Source organism: Hevea brasiliensis, chromosome 13, assembly GCF_030052815.1.
Source record: "Hevea brasiliensis isolate MT/VB/25A 57/8 chromosome 13, ASM3005281v1, whole genome shotgun sequence".
Classification (NCBI taxonomy): Eukaryota; Viridiplantae; Streptophyta; class Magnoliopsida; order Malpighiales; family Euphorbiaceae; genus Hevea; species Hevea brasiliensis.
In genome coordinates, this window is record NC_079505.1 from 53282444 (window position 1) to 53299811 (window position 17368).

At 36.8% G+C, this 17368-nt stretch overlaps 1 pseudogene; it reads right to left on the bottom strand.

Moving 5' to 3' along the window:
• LOC110654827 (bifunctional D-cysteine desulfhydrase/1-aminocyclopropane-1-carboxylate deaminase, mitochondrial-like) overlaps positions 1–11984 on the bottom strand; it is a 77925-nt pseudogene extending 65941 nt beyond the window's left edge.
• Positions 11985–17368: the final 5384 nt, after the last annotated feature.

The window sequence follows — 17368 nt, forward strand, 5'->3', positions numbered from 1 at the left end:
GAGACCCAAATTCAAGTTTAATATCTTTGTTAAGATTCAAGAATTAGAAGTAGAAGGAATAAAGGGAAGGAAGGAAAGAGAAGGAAAATATCTTAAAGGGCTATATTTGTAACACCCTCCCTGTAGCAACTCCGTACATTCTACTGTTTCGGTGACCAGTGTCAGTCCGGACAGCTAGAACGTCTGGAAAAATATTTAAACTAAAGTGAGGAACCATAATTAACTCAAATATTAATAAGAAAAATTTAGGAAAAATTTTAGAAATAAAATACAATCAAGTTAAATGAGCCGGTGCCCTAGCGATGGGTAACTCAGTGGAAAGTTGCTGTCTTCACAACTAAGAGCCCTAAACCCGAGAGAAAATTCATAAAAATAATTTTTGAGACTCCAGAGAAGAGTCATTGAGGTTTCTATGGCATTAGAATGACAAGAAAATGCTTAGAAAAATTTTTCAATCGGTACAGATAATTTTAATCTGTTAAGCTAAACGGATGGCATTTTGGTCATTTCATCTTCAGAGATGATTTTTGGCTGACTTGTCCAGTTAAATAAATAATTATTATGACACAAAAATGTAAATAAATATTGCTAAAAATTAAATTGAAAATGAGCAGAGAAGAAAAGGAAAGAAAATGAGATTAAATGACAATTTTAACATCACATGATGTCATCAACCCTTTCCCCACCAATCACAATTAAGCTAACCTATTAAAAAGGGATAATTGAGACCAAAATAACCAAAAGCAATCAGATTTCATCTCCTTCAACAAACTTTCTGTTTCCCTTCAACCCACCCAAAATCACCATTAAAGCTTATACAAGCTTTCCAACTCACCAAATCTCACTTGAAACCCTAAGTCCACTTCAACAAAATTTATCTATACAACTTGGCAAGGTGATTGGCTGCCAAGAAAAGCCAAGAAAATTGAAGTTTCTAAGGGAGAAAATTCTGCTCACTTGTGGTAAGTGACCAAACTCTTGCTCTTTTTAGTTTAATTCATGTTTAATGGCATGATATGTGTAGGAAATGTAAGAAAATGAAACAAACAAGTGTGTGTGTGCACCCTACAAGTTTAGGCAGCTAGGGTTAGTTAGGGTTAGTGATTTTGTTTGATAGCAAAGTGTTAAAGAGCAGCCCTTAGTGCTAAATGCATGATTAAACTTAGTTGTGTAGGTGAAATGCAAGGATTAGGTATGTATGAACATAGAAAAATATGGACACTTAACAATATTAGGGTTTGCTCATGTAATGGTTCATTAACCTTGTAATGGTCAATTAGTGACCATTTGAATGTGTATAATGAGGAAATGAAGTAAGTTGAGGCTTGGCATTTGTGTATGGGTGAGTTGCCTTGGTTGGCCTGCAGGACTGAGCATGAGTCCAGCAGGTTTGGGCAGTTATAAATGGAGTTGTAGAGGTTCAATTGGTGCAAGGCCAATTATACATGAAACTAGACACATAATAGTACAACTTTGGTATAGAAATCCTGCTCAGAAAACTAAACTAAGTTGACCTAAAAATTACCCTAATCCAGGTGACTTGCATTCTGCCTGGGCAATATGACCAAATGAATAGTGTCTATTCATTTGGTCACAACTCAGTGTAGAAAGGTCCAATTGACCTAAAATTTTACCAGCAGAAAGCTGAGACATAGACCTACAACTTTCATGAAGAATACAAATCCAAATTCTGACCATAACCTAGTCAAATTGCCAACCAAACTTAGGTTATCAAATCTGGCAGAACCAGTTTTGCCCAGAATTTTGGATTCTGTCCAATCTGGCCAGTTATGGTATTTAGGCTATAACTTAGCTACAAAACTCCAAATGGAGTGATTCAAAAAAGGAAATGTAACTAGACAAAATAAAGAACAACTTTCATGAAGACAATTTTGCCAAATTCCTACTGTACAAATGACTCATGGAACAGTAAATATAAGGCTTGAAATCTGAAAATTTTGAATAACTAACACCAAGCTTAGAAATGGTATTGGCAACTAATACCAACAATTTTAGAATGAAAAATGTGGTATGTAGGGAGTATTAGAACCAATGTACCTATTGTCTATGCAAAAGTCAACATTTTAGTTGACTAATGAAATGAATAGTAACACCTAAACTTAAATTTCAAGAATTGTATAATTTAAAAGTGTAACATGCCCTAGTACACCTAGCAAGATTGGTTTGGATAGGTTGGCATGCCAATAGGGTTCAGTTAGCAGTACTGCACATGGCATTATGCCATTCTGTGATTTTATGGCTTTTAGCCATTCTGACATTGTGTTGATACTTGGCCTTTTGCCTAATGTTATTACAGCTTATTAGCTATTCTGTTGCACACCGGGAGATACATATGTGACCGATGGTATGACGGCCCGAGGTACTTGATACCCAGTGCCAGTTTACCCGTTTATCCAGTCCAGTCATCCAGTATAGGTTACTTGGGCAACTAAAAATGGAAGTGGATAAATTTAATGAAATTATGAATATAACAAGTACAAAATAAATAAGATTACCAATAATGATCGAAAATTATTTGCATAAGACATCAGAACATGCACTACATATTTATTTTCTGTTATTTCTTTTTTTTATTTTATTATTGGCACCACTAAGCATTATTGCTTAGCGCGTCGCTTTTTGCCACGCGTAGGTTCTGGAGAGACAGACAGAGAGCCCAGCAGACCACAGACTGGGTGAGGTCACAGATCTGCCTAGAGTCAAAGTCACCTCTCATCTACAGTGCATTAGTGGTAGGACCTTTAGGTCCCTTTTGAAATTATTTTTTTGCATTTTGTAATAGGTAGTAGTTTGTGATTTGTAAATTATGAACTCATGTAAATAGTAAATTTATGTAATCATATGTTGATGTACATATTTTGAAGAATTTTGTTAATTAATATAATTTGAGAATATCTTCATGAAATTTTAGTTGATTTTGAATTTGAATGAAATTGTGGATTAATGTTGAGAACTTGAAATGATTGCTAATGTTGAGACCATGTTGATGGTTATTGGAGTTTGAGAATGATTGGAAATGATTATTGGAAGTGTTTTTCACAGGTTCTGAAGAACTATTTTCTCCATTTTTAGCCGGTACTCTGTCGAATTTTCAATAAAATTTTCGAAACCTCAAATGAATTTATAATTTCAATAAATGACTTAAATGAGTCAAATTTCACAATTTGCATTTCATCACCATAAAGAAATAAATTAAGACTGGATAAAAATAATTGAGATAAAATATGGTGTTCCAGTACACTGTGTGGCATATCTTGCTCGACTATACTGTAGACGGATAAAGGGTGTCACAATATTTTTATTCATTAATTATGTAAAATATAAAATTACATATTTATATGCAAATCTCCTATAATTACTCTACTTAATTAGGAATATATATTATACTTATATCTTTATGAATATAAATCTTACACTAAGTAGAAATATAACATTGTTGTAACGCCCCTGCTCCAACCACTAGAGGAATTGTTCGCTTTGGCCCACCCCATCCTGAGCCTCATGGTTTTGTCCCATAGGTGAAATGGAGAACTTCCCAAGAGGTCACCCATCCTAGGATTTCTCTCAAGCGAGCAAGCTTGACCATGAAGTTCTTCCAACTCTCCAGGTCATTCCACCAAAAAGCGCCTCTAGTGATTAGTTTCTCCCATTTCAATGCATGATTCGATGCATTTCTGCCCCCCATTTGGTTAAGGTCTCAAGCGAGGCCCCACTTCCAGCCGTAGATTATTTCCTCTTATTGCACGGGATGTTACAATTATTTTTCCATAACACTCTTTAAAATGGAATCTTATCAATTGTCGACACCATATTTTGGCCGACCTCCGAAGTCAAGGGACTTTAAAATCGACTTTATAAGCCGCTCTCAGCCGATGTCCTTCGATCACAAATGACTTTTCCGAACTCATCGATTGCTCGACCATGAAATAAACCGATCCCACATTCAGTTAATTATTTTATGATCTCTTATCAGATGGGTTCGAAGCAATGTTAGGTCTCCGGACTATCCAGTTTTGCCTCTGATCTCTCTTTACAAATATTGTGGAACTTCATTTAGCTAATGTTATGATCGGGCTTCTCACTTGAATGCTCCAGATATTCCTTAAAATGAAGTCAAGGTTTCTATCCAGTCTAATGACGATCCCGATCTTAATAATCCAAATCAATGTCAAGTCTTTCCAATTCTAAGGTTCTAAAGTTTTACCTGGTGTTTGGTCATTACTTAGCCCGATCTCATGCTTACATATAATGTTTTTCTGATCTCTTATACTTGGGTTAATGGTTGCTTTCAAGTTTAATGTTCCAATACGTTCAAACAACTAATTCATACAATTTGGACGCTTGCCGATCTCATCAAGAAATTAAACAAAAAGATTTCCATTCATTTCAAAGAAAAATAATATACAAGTCACACAGCAGGTGGGTCACCCCTAGCCTGCTCCCCAGGTACATCCTCCACTCTCTGATTCTCTCCCTCTCTCTCTCTGTGGCTTCTCGTCGCTCTCCTCTTCGGCCTCTGGGGCAAGCTCATTCATCCAGGATAAGTCTTCTTCAGGATACCGCTTCCTCAACTCAGCCAGAAGGTCATTATGGGCATTCACATAAGCCCCCGCCTCTTTTGTGGTGCTCTCCTCTTCCTTGGCTCAGAGCTCCTCCTCCTTGGCTCGGAGCTCTTCCTCCTTCACCTGAAGGTCTTCAGCAAAACGAGCGAGATCGGCAGACCAACCAGCCCAGGAGTCTTCAAGTTCCCGCTCCACCTCTGCTATCCTCTCCTCATAAAGCTTCATCCGATCTTCCATTCCGGTGATGTAGTCATTAGCAGAGGAGAGTTGAGCTTGTGCAGCCGAGGCGTCCTGGACTGCCTTAAGGATCTCCTTCCTTAAGGGGTGGGCTTTCTCTCTGATTACGTGCTGATTTGCGATGGCCTCCAAGCCCAAGCTCATTGTCTAAGCTAAGATATCATCGATGCTATCCTCTGCCAACCTATTCCGATCTTCTTGGAAGTAGATGGAAGCTCCCATGACTTTAGCTAGGCTGGGATTCCCTATTGTAGAGTGGTTCCTTTCCAGTGATTGGATCAAGAGTTGAGCACCCCGGGAAAGTGTCCTAACCGTAGGACCCGAGGCCTCCCCTTCCACATTAGAAGAGATTGGAAGAGGCGGGGGAGGCGGAAGCTCGATTTGCTGAGAAGCAAGAGTGACGACCTCTACCTCAGGGATCGGTTGCTCCTGAGGTCGGGGAGGAGAGCTCGGCACCTCTACCAATTCATGCTGAGGGGTCTGAGCATCAGCAATGGTGGCCCCCTTCATCACCCACACTTTTCGGGAGACCTCCTTCTTTCGCTTGCGGCTCTCCTTGGAAGTGTCGTCGCCCGCCATACCTGCACAGAGAAGAAGTCAGTGAGTTCGCTAAGATTCAGAGGCCAGAGATATGGATAGTACCAGGGCCGAGGTCAGAGAGCTGAAGCTCATAGTCTTCGTCAGTAATCAGCCGCATCATCCAATACTTCAGTTCAGCAATAACAGCATCTAAGCATGAATACTTGTGAGTGGCCGCCTGATCCTTCAATTCCTTTACCATGGCGTCCTCATCCCTATTTAGGGAGATTTTTTTTTTTTGAGCTGAAGGGACCAGGTGCTACCAACTCTATGGGAAACCCTCGAAGCCATTTGGAATCTTATTCCTCAATATAAAGAATCGGTTCTTCCAATTCTTTAGTAAAGAGGAGAGATCGGTAAAAAGCCCACAGTGCAGCTTGCTTGGAAAAACTAGTACTCGTCGTCCTTTCGACGAGTAAGCCTATGCAATTCAGCAAAAACCTTCGCTGTAGGCTCGAGCTTTTTGGCTCTGCATAAGCCTCTAAAGGCCACCAGAATCTGCCAAGAGTTCGGATGCACTTGGGCTATGTATACATGGTGTAACTTCAGAACAGCCTTAAAGAAGTCGTCAAGGGGGAACCAAAGCCCGGCTTTCAATTGCTCTTCATGCACCATGATCACATCATTTTCGTCAAAGAAGTGATCAGCTCGGAAATCGCTGTGGCATCTGATAAGCTCGTAAGAATCAGTTCGAAGGTTGTACTCTTGACTAATGGATTACAGATCGGTCTCCTGGAGGACCGACGGTAACTCATCCATGGGAAGATTTTCCTTCCCTGACGTAGATGCATGTTTGGATCGGGGCGCCTGGCCGTGCACTGAGGCAGAGGTTGTAGAAGGTTCAGGTCGCCCACTTGGCCTGACCACCTCGACTTCGTCCGACGTCCACGAGATGTGGACAGAGGGAGGACTAGCAGCTCTCTGACCCTTGGTACTGCTCATTTTTAGGGAAAATAAAAGAAAATTAATCAAGAAAAAATCAAAATCCTTATCGGAATGTAATCGGTGCCTGAGAACTCTAAAAAGCGAGAAGAAGTGCTGAAATTGCTAGGGGAGCTCTGAAATGACATAAGGAAGCAAATGAGTTACCTCTCACTTATTTATACCTGTCTGAGCATTAAATGCTCACGAAGTCCCAAGCGATGCATCGGTTAGCGAAACTGGGTCACTTCCTTAACACGTCGCGGGAAGGTTCCAGAAACATAATAAAAATTAGATAAATGAGATCGGTTAACCAAGGTCATCAAATTGAATAAATTTCCAAAACCACGGATCATCGAATGGCGATTCATCCGGGGATCAGATCGGTTACACTTATTAGAGATCGGAAAGATAACTAATGCGATAACAAAACAAAAACATTTAAATAAAAATTTCATTTCATTTCTCAAAAGATCGGATTACACTATTTAGGGCAATCTACCTAGCTTAAGACTACTCCAAGGCCCAGAATGCTGGCCTATGTCAAAGCCTAGTCTTATGGCTGAATCAAAAGATGTGTTTGATCAGAAAGCTAGCCACATATATTGGATAGATGTGCAGCTTAGATAGGGTGACTATGACTCTCATGATATTGAATGGAGTCATCACTGATGTCATCGACCAGAACCGAGCTGTAGTCAGGACGCCCGATATGGTTGGGAGCCAAATGAACTTCGAGAGGCGGTAATCGACATTAGGATTGAAATTAGCAGTCCTCTTGTCCGAGATCAGTCTACCGATTGTATCGATAGATCGACTCGAGATCGGCATGGCCGTCGCTTTCGATCTTAATCTGTAAATTAGTTCGATTCCCTCACTGTCATTAGATGATGTGCTCATAGCTCTCCGATCGCCGGGGTCATAAATTTTTAGGCGAGGGGCAAAAGAAACAGTCAAAAAAAGATCAAAATGGCCATTATAATTAGAACTATCACCGGAAAAGCTAAAATTGGGGAAGTGGTGCATTGGAAATAAACTGAAAAAAGGGAGAAGTGAAATGTGAGGGTGGTTTCCCATCGCTGCATATATATAGGGCCTTGGCATTTATTGCATACAGAAACCGAAGCGGACGCATTGGTAACTGGAAAATTTATTGCTTTGACCAATGCAAGTTAGATAGAGAGGAAAGATCTGGAATGAAAGAGATCGGGAAATAAGAGGGGACCCGATGTAAGGGATAGAGATCGAAAAAGGGGATGGTCATGATGGGAAGATTGGAAGAAACGGGAGGCGACCTATAGAGATCGGAGAACATAGGAATAACTTCTAATTAACTCTCCTCATCATCAGATCCAAGTTAGTTAATGCGTTGCAGGCATGATCAGATCCTCACCACACATCTCATATGCAGAAACGCCCACCTAGCTGCCAGACACTAAAACAGTTAAAGCAGTCCTATACATCTCGATCTCCACCGTTGATCATAATCGTAAGGATGGATCCGGAGCCCTCGAATCAAAAAGCGAACGACAGGTTTGGCGCTTTTTATTCCCAGCCTTTGGATCCATTTTGTAAGGCAAGACCCTGAGCCGTTGGATTAAGAGAAGAAAGGACGGATATTCTGAACGGAATCCTGACCCTCCATTTTGATTCTCTTTAGTTCTCAGATATCAGATTATATCCTTTTGAATCTAAACCCTCCGTCTCCCCCTGGTGATATCCTGACCCTTCATTTTGGGCACCCGTTTCCTATAAATACCTGCATGTAATACTGTAGAATGGACGGAAAAAACGAGAAGGTGGTGATTATAGTGGAAAGACTCTGAAATTTGATTCAGTCTTACTACTTACCATTCTGAGCTTTCGTGGTGTTGAGATACTTTAGAAACCAGTTTTCTTAAGTATTTTCATCAAAAGGAGCTCTAAGTCTTGAAATTTCCATTTTTAGTTTCTGTGCTACCATCTTCACATCACCTCCTTTCCACCGTTCTAGTATCTGGCATTACTTTCTGAGTTCAACCTCGTTCCGACCTATTCCCATTACTTCGGGTAAGTTCAAGTTTTTTGGCCATCAGTTTTCACCTCTACAAGATTTGTGGACACCGGAGTTAGCCCATTAGTCTCCTCAACTTCTCACAGGTAAGTGTCTAGACTGTCATTTTGTCGAATACTCGTGCTTTATCTTCTCCATTTTTATTCTTAAAATTTCTTTTATATTCAATCGCACTAAAATCCCAAAGTAGATTGTCCAGGCCAATAATCATTTCTCGAGTCTTCTTTTTTTTTTTTTTTTTCTATTCATTCGTAAACTCTATTTATCTCCTCTTAGTTTTCATTTCCTTCGAGACTAGACGTTCAAGTCGTGGACAACTTGTAGATAATCTAAAAGATATTGGTAGAAGTATTTTAACATGAGAGCTTTGGGCCTGAATGAATGAAAAGTGACAAAAGATAGGCATAGCAAAAGGTCGAGAAGATTAGAAATAAGAATAGGTCAAATAAATGAGTTTTGAGATCGGGCCTCAGAAAGAAACTAAGCGAAAATACAATAGATCGGGAATTAAGATGAGATCGGATCCCGGACTAACGACAAAAGAGATCGAATATCGCTAATCGAAGAGTTCTAATAAAATGATCAGGCGGAAGATCGGCAAAGAGTTCGATCTTTTGTCCATTATCTAGTTATAAGGTCCCGTAGGCTAGGAAAAGCTTTACTCGGACTTCCTGTGCCTTCGGTACTCTATTCCGATAAAAGGGGAGGTCCAGAAAGACTCCTTACCAGAATCCTTAGTTCTAAGTCCTTACAAAACTCTGTTCTAATGAACATACTTTAAGAGATCGGGGAAGAGTTCTTACGTGATTCTCAGCCATAATTTTAATAAAATGTGAAGATCAGAGGAGAGTTCTTATCCAGATCCTTCGCTTAAAACTCTAAACAGAATATATTAAAAGATCGGGGGAGAGTTCTTACCTGATTTTTAGCCAAAACCTCAAAAAAAAAAATGTGTGGAGATCGGAGGAGAGTTCTTATCCGAAATCCTTCACTTAAACTTTAAACAGAATACTTTAAGAGATCGGGGGAGAGTTCTTACCCGATTCTCAACCAAAATTTTAATAAAATATGTGGAGATCGGAGGAGAGTTCTTATCCGAAATCTCCCACTTAAATTAATACATCAAGAGATCGGGAGAGAGTCCTTACCCGAATTCTCTTAACTAAAACCCAAATTAAAATATCACAACTTCAATACACAAAGTAACCCCCTAAACAAAAATCCGCTACTCAACACCTACTCACTAAGGGTCATCTCATGTACTCATGTTCTTGGGCAACCCTGAATAGTGAAATATCAAATATTCATTTTATCCTTATATAGGATTAACATCGTCACTCCAACCCCCAAATTACCAATTTTAATTTATAAAGAACATAATATTAAATCTGCTTACCCTGGTTGAGGGACGAGATGGGATGCCTAACATCTTTCCTACCCGTATACGGACCCCGAACCTAGAATCTCTATTTTTAAAGTGGTTTCTCCTTAATTTACCTTTACAAATGATTTTCTTTAATTTCTCTCAAAATTAAAGTGGCGACTCCTCACTTTTCCCACTTCGGTGAGAACTCGTCCAGACGACCGCAAAAATCTTTGCAACATCAATTTCAACAACTTTTAAAATAAATAAGTTTAAGTTACTTTAATGAAATAGCTTATAATGTTCAGTGACCTCGAGAATAATAACCGTCAATTTAAATGATTCCACTAAAAACTTTAGCTAAGGATCCCAAATCCAAACAAAGGATGTAAGAAAGTTCAATAGAACAAAGAATTAGGAATGAAATAACTGATTTAACGGAGTGATGCTCAGCACTGGTAATCAGAGAGTTCAACAGAATAAAGGAAAGAATTAAAGCACAAGACACTTTGAGTCAGGAGAAATTATATGCTACCCATACTACTTAATGTGTTAAAATTTATATGAAATGGCAAACCAATTAAGTATAAACGCATTTACAAAAGTGGGTCTTATAAAATAATAATTAGCTAACAATGGATCCCACAAAAAATCAATTAACTGCCGGTTTTTTTTTTCTTTTTGTGACTCAATTTGTTTACCTATCAGTTAATTACTGACTTGTCATTTCATGTCAGATAATGACATGAAATAACCCATCCATTACAAAATTACTCTAACCCTATAATTCTATGTAGGTTTGCATACGTGGAATGATAAACCAGTGATAAATACTAAATGAGTGGTAGTGAGTCCCACAAAATATAATTATGTGCACACATATTAAAAGTAGTTTTTTTCTTTTAAAATAATAACTACTTTTTTTAACTTGATTGTCATTCTGTAAAAAATGCCAAATGAGTAATAATAGGTCTCACAAAATATAATTATGTACGCATGTTAATAACAGGTTCACTCTAACATTACTCTCTAGCATGTGCACAACCAAACAAGTTTTTTTTTTAAAAAAAAAAAAATTAACTCTCAAATTACAACTGACAGAGAAATATGAAACCTAGAATTATCACATTGCATCCAAGAAATAAAATAAAAGTTAACTATCAAAATTAAATTGCGGCCTTGGTTACAAGGCAGCAATGCAAATGACCCACAGATATTTCAAGGTTTAGAAGGTAATAGCAACAAAAGAAAAGTACAAAGCAAACAGAAAAGCTAACTAGAGGCACATGATAATAATATGAAAGGCTTGCGTTGAGAATGAGTGATAAAGTAAGAAGCAATGACAAACCAATCTCCCAATTTGTACATAATCTTCTTTTGAAATAAGTTGAACATGAGCGCCAATAAGACGTTCAACCAAGAGATTGCCCGTAAATCCAGGATCTTGGTCCACAAGAACCTGCAACCTTTAAAAAAATTCTAAAAAAAAATAATACAAGCAATAATGAAAGCAATTACCAACTAGGGTTGGCTAAAATGGTAAAACAAGCCTTAAATTTCTAGTGGGAGAGTAGGCTTTACTGCCCAGACGCCCCACTAAAGGGTTTTTTTTTTTTGTTTTTAAAGGAGAGAGTGGGAGCAGGCTGGGCCTATGAAATCCAAAATTAAGTAAAAAAAAAAAAAAAAAAAAAGAAGAAATGACCTTTTAAGTGCGACGTATAAGATAACAGTCAAGATTAAGGTACTTGCCTGCAACAGCAGTGGCACGGCAGTGGTTGCTCTGAATGCCTCCAACTGTAATGATACAGTCATCGCCATTAGCCACTGCATCGGCCATCAAAATTACAACTTTCTGACTTTGTTACCACTCAATTGCATGCCCGATAGATCATCACGCTATATAAAATGGACAGAAATATATCAAAAGTCGATAAAATTAAAACTAAAACAAAAAATCACCATGCGTTACCTTCAATCAAAGCTCAGTGCCATTGGACAAATTAGGAAGCTTCCATGGATGAATAGGAGCAGGAAGATGACCAAGAGAGAAGCGATGAGAAGGGATGGGATTGAGATGGGAAGCCCAGGAGGGAGGAGTGTAGGGTTTGTGAGTGAGGAAATCCAAAGAGCTCTTGTGTTGGTTGTTTTCGCCCAATTCCATTGTCTTACTGAGAGTGAGAGATACCGAAGTGAACTGATGATGAGATGGGTTTTGAGTCTGAAGGAGCCCTTAACGCTAAGGGACAAGAACAACCGATTGCACAGCACATGTCAGTATCTATATTCCACTTCAATATAAATGCCATGCAGCGCATGCAACGTGGAAGCATGCAGCACATGCAGGTTGTTGGCAAGGTACTCATGAGGACCTCCCACTGTTCTTCCCTTGATATGCATGTTCTTCCTACTACTCTCACACGCAACTTTTTTTTACCACCATTTATTAAATCTATATGATTTATTTATATATATATATAATATTTGATTAACTAATTAACCTTGATCACACCATTTTATTTGTAATAAAGTGTAAATTCCTATTCTAACATTGCGAATCTTATTTTTTATCTCTTTATTTTTTTTAAAAAAAATTAATTTTATTATTAAAATAAAGATTTTCTTTTAAGTTTTACAGATCTATCTTGAAATTTTTTTAATATGCTATCCTTTTTTTCTTTGGTTGGCTGACTTTTTTGAATTAGAAAGATCGCTAGTCATTTCTAAATTTTTATTTAAATATTTTATTTAATTAATTAAAATTTCAAATTTCAAATTATTTATTTTAATTTTAAACTGCTTAAATGTTTATGCTTATTTTAATATTTTTCTTACTATTTTATTTTTTATTATTATATTTTTAATTGTTTTTAAATGATTTAACTACTTAATTATTAAATTTTTATTAATTATTATTATCTCTCTTAAATCAATTTTAAGACGACTTTATTTTATAGTAAATGAATTTTAATTCACATAGTAACATTGTATTAATGAAGTATTAATGAAGTATGAGACTTTCATCTCATTCCAAAAAAGTACATTAATAACATTATTTTAAAAAGATAGACTTTCATCTCATATTATTAATTTAATTTTTTAGTATTAAAATGTGCATATGCTTATTTTTATATACAAAATTTATTATCATATAAATAATGTTAGGCTTTTTTTAAATGGGTTAATTAATTTACCTTTTTTAACGAGTATTACAATTAATTTTTATAGCTGGACTCTACAATTAAATGCTTTTTATTATCAAATTATATTTTATTTAATGTATTAAAATGATTAAATAATAAATATTATATTATTAATATTTTATTTAATGTATTATAAAAAATTGGAAAGTATATGGAAAAAATTGAGGAGGAGAGGGGAGCAGGAGAGGGAATAAAAAAAAATTAGGAAAGAGAGGGTGGCATGAGGGGAAGAGAGAGAGACAAAGAGAAAGATACAATGAGAGAGAAGGGAAGAAACAGAGATAGGGAAAGAGGCGTGAGAGAGTTACTTTGCATCTTTCTCTCTCTTTCTCTCTCTCCATTTCTCTCTCACTTTGCCCCTCTCTCCCATGAATCTCTTTTTGTTTATCTCTCTCTCTCTCTCTCTCTCTCTCTCTCTCTCTCATCAAGTCACTCTATCTCTCTCTCTCTCATCCTCTCTCCCTCTTTCTCTTAATTTTTTATCTCTCAATTGCCTGAAGTGAAAAAGAGAAGAGAAGGGTTAGATAAAAATTAATAAATAGAAAGTGTGTGTAACGACCCAAGCTAGGGCTCATTACCGGCGCTAAGGATAAGGTCAGCTTAAGGTTGCCGGAACCCGTAGTAAGCCTAAAACTTGTGAACATACCTTTAACATCTATACTATAAACACTCAAACATATAACGAACAATTACACTTTAGTCTTTTCATCGATACATAAACATCCCTAACATAAAAGTGGTTCATAAATTGAACCTTAACATACATAAGTACTAAAGCGTAATGGTTTAACATATACATTATCAAAAGAGTTAACATAAACATAAACATAAACATCATCATTCATACTTAAAATATTACATACGCTAATTTTCTATTATTACTAATACAGTACTATCCATTCACATAGTTCATGTCCATCTACCCATACATCATACATGAAGAAAAGAACTAAAGCTATCTCTGATGACCTCTCTTCAAAGAACTCGTCTAATCCTGTAAACCTGCATCTAGGAGTTAAGGGAAAGGGGTAAGCTTACACAAGCTCAGTAAGTAAACTAACCAATATTAATTAGATCATAAATATTTCACGTAGGATGGACTTGTCACCAGTAACTCCCTGAATCCAATGTGCCCGGCTCATATAGAGGCTCCTTAAGACTTTCGCTTAAAACATGACGTGTGTCATACACCCAAGCCAACTTAAAGATCTCCTCTGATAGGGCATCATAAAGATCTCTCCATGGAATTTTCTTATAGATCTGTAACATACATAACATAACATAGTCATAAACATAGGGGGAGCTAGTGGGTTATCCATCATTCATCAATGCACCAATAATAATTATGCAACATCTTCATGTTCTAGATACATACATCCTAAATAAATATGACATGATGTATGAGGATGATCATAAATTAACTTTAAATAGTTTTCATTTTATTAAGGTTAGAGTTACTCACCTCTTGTAGCCTATCTAACACCTAACTTGAACAGTAGCTATCCTTGGATCTTTACCTTCTGAGTCCCTCAAGCTCGATTTTATAAAATCAGACCCTATAGAGTTATACAAACCTCTAAAACTCTATACACATAATAGATATCTTATTCTAGGCCCTTAAGTACCATGAAATTGGGTTTCTGAACTTTGAAATTGAAGGAGAAATAAAGTGGGCAAAACCAAGTTCAGCTGTCAGAGTTTTAAGCTTTAACTGTCGAACTTTGGAACATTGGGTGCTCATTTTGGGCAGTAGCCACTGCGGCTACCAAAGTCTTAGACTTTAGCTACTGAACCTAAAAAATTTCTAGATTTTTCCAAGAAATTATATGCTTCGGCTACCAAACCTATGGTTTTCGATAGCCGAACCTTAGAAATTTTTAGAATTTGCAAGTCAAAAACCTACAGAATCCCTCTCCCCAAAACCTCAAAACTCATCCCAAAGTTTCAAAACACAAACCAACTACATATACACATCTCTAAGACCTAAAACAACTTGAAAATATGTTTAATACCCATATACATTAATCAAAAACTCAAATCCTAGGTTTTCCCTAAACCCAACATAGCGTATACATGGATTTCTTCAAATCCATTAATGGGAACTAGCCATTTAAGACCCATAACACTTAAACATAACTAATCTAACAATAAAACATATAATTTCAACATAAAATCACAAAACCCTAGCCCTAACATGCATAAACTTTCCAAAACTCATCTTAAAAACAACTTTTCATGGAATTAAAGTTATATAAACCTAATTCTTCGTCAACTTTCTTAGATCTACCTATTAGAACAAGAAGAAAAGAAAGTTACCTCTTTTCTTTGAGCTTGGATGTGAGAGAATCAAAACCCCAAAGCTTGAATCTACTCTTTAAAACTTCTAAATGAAACAATCCATCTCTAGATCTTAGAAAATTCAAGGAAATCTCTTTAAAGAGCTCTTTATATGCTCCAATAATTGAGAGAGAGAGAGAGAGAGAGAGAAAAAAGAAAAGAAAATCCAAGTGTGTTTTTATAATAAAAATGAGCTTTGTACCCTTTTTATGCCCTCACTATTGAGTGACTTTTGACTACCGAAAGTCCAACTTTTGCCGACTAAAGTCTATTATATCCAAAAGAGTATTTGAACCAAAAAAGGGACTTTGGCTGCTGAAAGTCCATCCTTCAGCTGCCAGTTCCTTTTACCAAAAATACTTAAAAGCTTTTAGGAAATAAAACCTTTAAAATATTTTCATTTTTAAATATATTTTGAACATCTCAAACACACTTATACACATATATAAACATATTTTCACATTTTACCACCACTCCCTTATCAATGAAGTTTTATTTTTTTTTTCACCAGAATATTCCATTAAAGATAGATATTCCTACCTTGAAAAATGGCTGGTATTACATTCTCCCCCTCTTAAGAACATTCGTCCTCGAATGTTAAAATAAACACATAAAAACATAACATAACCAACATAACATACATAATATACAAAACATACCTAGAAAAGGTGGGAATATTATTGTATCATTGAATCACGAGTGTCCCACGTGTATTCTTTCATGTTGTGGTGGTTCCATAACACCTTAACCATGGGTATCTCCTTATTCCTTAGCTTCCTTATTTGTGTGTCCATGATTTGAATAGGTTGCTCAACATAAGAAAGATCTTCTAAAATTTTCATGTTTGGTTCACTTATAACCTTGTTCGAACCTGACACGAACTTTCTCAACATAGAAAAATGGAACACCAGATGGATTCTCTCCATTTCTAGTAGCAAAGCTAACTTATAACATACATTTCTGACCCTTTGTAGCACTTCATATGGTCCAATATATCTCGGAGCTAGTTTGCCTCTCTTTTTAAATTGAATGACACCCTTCATTGGAGATACCTTTAGAAGCACCATATCCCCTTCCTGGAAAACCACTTCTCTTCTATGGAGATCTACATAGCTCTTCTGTCTACTGGTTGCTATCTTCAACCTTGCTCTGATTAAAAGCATGGCTTGATTAGTGATTTCCACCAACTCTATTTCTGCTAAGACTCTTTCACCTACTTCTTCCCAATACGCAGGAGACCTACATTTCCTCGCATATAGAGCTTCTTACGGTGCCATTCCAATGCTAAGAGTGATAGCTGTTGTTGTATGCAAACTCAACTAGGGGAAGGCATTTTTTCCATGATCCTTCAAAGTTAAGTACATACTTCCTTTGCATATCTTCCAAAGTCTATATGGTCCTTTCTGATTGTCCATCTGTCTAAGGATGAAAAGCCATACTGAAGTCTAACCTGGTGCCTAACTCGTTTTGAAGATAGCGCCAAAACCTTAATGTGAACTGTAGTCCTCTGTCTGAGACTATTATCACTGGAGCTCCATGTAACCTTATTATCTCTGCCACGTAGACTTGACCTAACTTTTTCACATAATAGTTAGCTCTAATAAGAATGAAGTGAGCAATCTTGGTCAAACTATAATACTCATCATTTTTCGATGTCAAAATATCTGTCCTTAATAGAATATTTTGGTGAAAAGTAAAACTTCACTGACAAAAGAGTGACAGTAAGGTGTGAAAGCATATTCATGTATATGGGTTTGAAATGTTCAAATTGTAGTTAAAAAAGAAAAATATTTCAAAGGCTTTATTTCCTAAAAGTTTTAAGTGAGTGTTTTTGGCAAAAGGAGTTCGGTAGCCAAAATATGGACTTTCGACAGCCAAAGCCCCTTTTCCTGCTCAAAAGCTCTTTTGAACATAATAGACTCCGGCAACCAAAAGCTAAACTTTCGATAATCGAAAGTCCCTTGACAAAAAGGGTATAAAAATGGTTCAAAGCTTATTTTGCTGCTAAAAACACTTAGGATTTTCTTCTTTCCTCTCTCTCTTTCAACTTTGCGGCATACAAGGAGCTCTTTGAAGAGATTTCCTTAAGTTTTTG